Here is a 5,103-nt window from a genome sequence, read left to right on the forward strand (position 1 = left end):
GATACACACAGGAATTAATTTTGAAGCCATGCTGTGGCACCAAAAACATCTACATTTCTACAGTTCGGCCTCAACAAGAATTGCTGGCGGAAGGACGTCAACATTTTTCACCTCATTTGAAAGAGCCTCAGTTTCTCCTAGTCGCTGAACCTAGCTAGCCGGACAGCAGCGTCATACTATCGATCATGGCAGTAGGCCACAACAATCGCTGCATCATTTGTGAGTCTAGTGCTTCTTCTATATATAGTTTTTCCCGGCTTGCTTCTTAACGAGAACATGATGGAATTTAGCTTTTATACACGTTAATATGGAGGAAAGAACAAATAATTATTTGCTGATAGAAAACGTTTATTACAATAGGTCGTCCGAACCGGAAAAAACAAATTGAAAAATTACATTTAGGTAAGAACAAGAAATAAAAAGCCATGATATGCATCTACTATAATAGTTTTCTACTTGCGCTTAACAACACCGACATAAGGAAGCTCTACCGAACCCAAGTAGATCTTGCCATTGCTTCTCTCCATAATCTCAGTGGGCCTCACCTTCTTTGGCCCTCTCATCTCCTCAACTATCTTCCCATCATTACCGACCCTGACTGCGAGACGATGACTATCACGACCAAAGGGCAACTCATTCTTCTCGCGGTGCAACGCCACCCAGTAGCCTCCTTTAGTGTCGGGCCTCACGTTATCTGGATAGCCGGGCAGGTCGGCAAAAGGCTCGGATGTGCCTGCGTTGACCCCTTTGATCCAGTGCCTCAGCAGCTTGCATGGTCCGGTAGATGCGACCACGAGATGCGTGCCGTCGGCGCTGAGCGCGACGCCGTTAGGGTACGTCATGCCCTCCTGGAGCACCGTGACATCCGATGTCCGTGGGTCGTAGCGCATGAGGCGGCCCGTCGAGTCCCCGGTGCGAGTCACCATCTCATGTTGTGACCTTTGATAGTTCATCGAGCTGTCGGTGAAGTAGACCTGACCCGTAACTTGATCGACGTCAACACCGTTGGTGAAGCGCAGAGGAAAACCGTCAACCTGGTTGACCAACACGGTGGCCTCCCCGCCGCCCGGCGCTACCCGCATCAGACCCTTGTACGCGTCGGCCACGTATAGGTCGCCCGATTTTTGGTTGAAGCGTAGGCCAAGCGGGCGGCCGCAGCGGCTCTCCCTGGCAGCCTCAGTCTCCGGGCTGAACTTGGACGGCGTGCAGGTCTTGCTATCATAGCCGGGTCCATATGCATAGGTAGTCCATCCTAGCTTTTCGCCATTCCACTTGAGGATCCGGCCGTCCGAGACGCCGCTGTAGGGGCCCTGGCCCTGGCCGTCGAAGGCGACGCTCTCCGGCCCTTTGACCGTCCCTCGCGGCAGTGGCAGCTGTTGGCTTCGTGAGGCATCGAAGCTTGTGGCGGCTAAGGCCCCGGGCATGAGAAGAAGCACGAGGATGACCAGCGTGACAGTGGTCTTGAGGAGGCGGCTCATGGAGCACCCCATGTCGTCGATCTGCTAGTTTCTCTCGCTGGCTCTTGGATCGATCTGGCCTACTTACGTGTTGTTGGTTAATTAGCGCTCCTCTGCTCTGGATGGCTTGGTTTGATGGAGAGATCCAAGCTGGAGACTGCCTCATTATATACTAGCGGTAGGCGGTAGCACTGATCGATCGAGGACTGGTGGTCCGAGTCGGCGCGTATGTGGTACGATAGAGGCCGAGTGGGTTTCGATCCTACATCGTACAACGTTTATGGAGGAAAACCGTTTCCGGATCCTGATGCTACGTAGTACGCGTACGCAGGTACGCACCAAAACGAGGAAGAGCACGCAACGGAACGGCCGAACGCACCCGTGAAATCGTGCTTGATCGTGAATCGTTTTCCTCACGCACGATTACAAAAAAAAAAAGGTTGGTCCCCTAAAAAAAAGTTGAAAACAGAAACGGCTGGCATGCACTCTTGTCCCGGCCTAGCTCTCAAACGTCCGGCACGCACGCCGTCGAGTTTCCCAGCCGGAATCCGGCAACATCTCCCTCTGAACCTAGGCGCCGTCCGTCCACGTGCACCGAGTCCTCGTCTCCGACGGGCATGCATGCATGTCCGCGGGGCGGCCGGCCGTCCGTCGAGCACCAGCCGCGCCGACAAGCTAAGCTAGCCCTCCATATTTCTTCCTCTTTCTTCACCGATTCCGGCAAATTCGGAAGTTTCAACATCCATGGTAGCCTCCGTCGCTTCTTCTTCGTCTTCTTCTTTCTTCCCTGATTCCAGCAAAAGTCCGTGTTTTGAATATGTACGTGCTCCATTGTTTCATTAACGAAGCTCCAGTGTCGCCCATATCCACCAGCCGAGTCCCCGGAGCTCCCAGACTTTCACTATTTTTCTTCTTGCCCAACAAACGTTTCTCGTCTTGCCCAACCAACGCCAACGTTTAGAGGAGAGGAGAGGAGAGGAGCACACCGTACACATCAACTTTCCACACACCCAACCAAATCCTCGCACTCTACCGCACCTCCGCCATTGCCGGCCCCATCAACGTCTCCTCCTCTCAATCCAGTCACTGCCGCCGCCGATTTCATCATGTTGAATCGCTCATGTTCCTTTAATCTCTCGCCTTCCTCCTTGAAACAAGGCACACCATCAATTCTCTCGCAAAATGCATTAAACTGCCATGGCTCTGCCCCATGCATGCATGCTGTCTCCTCCGCCATCACTCCCTTCCCTGTTCATGTCTCACGTAGATGGTCCTCCCAACCCGCTTTGATCCGTTGGCTGCAGCCTCCCCTCATGCGGGTCGGCCTCCCATCCGACGCCTCCCCGCGGTCTTACATGAAAACATACACTTCTTTTAGGTTCCTTGTACTTGCTATTCAGTGTTCCTACTCATTCTAGATTTTGCATGCTAAATGGGATTATCAGTTGTCTAGTTCTGTTGGAACATGAGGCGTTTCCTTAAAATGGGATGTTGACCAACACAAAAATGCTATTTAAGCACGTAGTAGCACTTGACATTCTGGTTTCATTCATCAATAAATTTCTGATTTGGGCATGTAATCGGTTGTTTAAATGGCTAGTACAATCATTCTTCCTTTGTTCCCAAATGTAAGTCTTTTTAGAGATTCCAACAAGGGACTACATACGGAGCAAAATGAATGAATCTGCACTCTAAAATATGTCTATATACATCCGTATGTTGTAGTCCATTTGAAATCTCTAAAAAGACTGATATTTAGCAATGGAGGGAGTAGTTTCCTGTAAAAATATGTGTATATGAACTTTTGGCATAGTACGTGTGTTATACACAGATCATAAGAGAGATACCTTAGTCTGTGTTGACAGATGCTGCCCTTAATTGCTATTATCAACAAATATATAATGTATGAATTTGGATAATAAAACCAGTCTCTTATTTTGAACCATTTAATTGTAACGAGTGATGTTTTGTGTGTTTGATTAATCTCATTTTCAGTCAAGAGTTGTCTTTGTCTGTTTCTCCATTAACCATGTTGATCACATGTCGTCTTCATGTCAATGATACATAACAATCCTGAAGCAAATAATATATGGCCACTTGCGTTATGCACAGATCAAAAGAGAGGTACCTTAACCTGTTTTAAATGGTGTTAACCTTAATTCATATGATCAACAAACAAATTTATATTCACATTTAGATGATAAATTCAGTCTCACCGGTTAGCAGTGGTGTAATTCATTTTCAGCCACTTAACTATAACAAGCGAAGTTGTGTGCATTTGATTCATGTCACTAGTCATTAACCAGTGCACCCTTACGGGTTAGCAATCTTGAGACATCATGCGTGTGTAATTAAAGCTTTACGCTTTTTTGTAGTTGATGTTTTCGTTAGTTACAAGTATTTTATTTTGAAGTATATTGTAAAGCATTGAACTATCTAAGTTCTTCACTGTAGGACATAAATAAAATTATAGTGGTTAAATTATTTTTATGGCATACAAAGTATGCATATGGTGTCAATGACTATTCTCTGTATTTTCAACATGTCAATGGCATGACAATCTATCTTAACCTGGTTAGTACTAACTTTGATGGAAATACTATTCAATTGCCAGCACTTTAGGATGGAACTACCTGGATAAATAAACTGATTAAACACAATTCAATTCCCAACTGTTTAAGATGATTTCAATTTAATTGTTGGAAGTTGTCACTGGTAATTTTTTGTTGAAAACTTATGATGATATTTTGAAAGGACCAGATTTATTTGTTGAAATTTATGGCGGATATTTTTTTTTAATTTTTTATGATTTTGTGAAATTTTTGCCCACTTTATATCTGAAAGTTTGTTTGTTATTTTTCTGAAAGTTGTACAAACAGGTGGAAAGTTGGTTAAAGTCTTGAAGTTTGATATGACATTCCTGAATGTTAATCCAGGAAAATTTAAAATTACTGAAACTCTGGCAGTTTTTACTATGAAAGTTCATTTTTTTAAGTTCACATGAATTAGAAAGTGCTTGTGTGGATTCTTGATCTAGGCTGTACTAGTTGCCGGTCAGAAAGTGACCGTGCGGCTTATCATGAGCGGGTGACATCTCATATGATTAAGCCTCTCAAATAGTGCGTGCATATCCGATTAAGCCTCTTTTTTTTTGTATGTGTGTATCAAGTCGTGTCCTTGACAAATTCCACTCTTTTCTTCCCAAAAAAGCCTTCTTTCTTCTTGGTCACTAAGTGACTGCATACCGAATATTATAAATTTCTTTTCTTATAACATCACGCAAATAGTACAATTCTCATGCTTGGAAAAATAAGTGCATTACCCAACTATTGAAATTTTAAACTTCTAAGGTTGCTAACCCTACATGTTGAGATAGAGCTTTGTCCCTTTGGTTAATTGAAACCTACAGGTCGAACTTAAAACCTACATTTATTTTATGAAGTTGGGATCCTAATTAGATACCGAGGGGACATGATAATTAGATTGGTAATCAAAGCTTCGAATGAACAACGCGAGATTAATGTTGCAGAATCTGGTGTTCTTAAATATTTGAGTCTAGCTAGTACTGTGTGATTAGCACACAGTCCAGGGTGCACATTTAAAATAAACTAGATGATACCCCGCGCGTTGCTGCGGGAATATATGC

General features: G+C 44.7%; 1 pseudogene; it reads right to left on the reverse strand.

Moving 5' to 3' along the window:
* Nucleotides 1-452: 452 nt before the first annotated feature.
* Nucleotides 453-1,490, reverse strand: LOC147981986 (protein STRICTOSIDINE SYNTHASE-LIKE 10 pseudogene; annotated as a pseudogene).
* Nucleotides 1,491-5,103: the final 3,613 nt, after the last annotated feature.

The sequence above is a fragment of the Triticum urartu genome, chromosome 3A, assembly GCF_056163025.1.
Source record: "Triticum urartu cultivar PI428250 chromosome 3A, HENAU_Tu73, whole genome shotgun sequence".
NCBI lineage: Eukaryota > Viridiplantae > Streptophyta > Magnoliopsida > Poales > Poaceae > Triticum > Triticum urartu.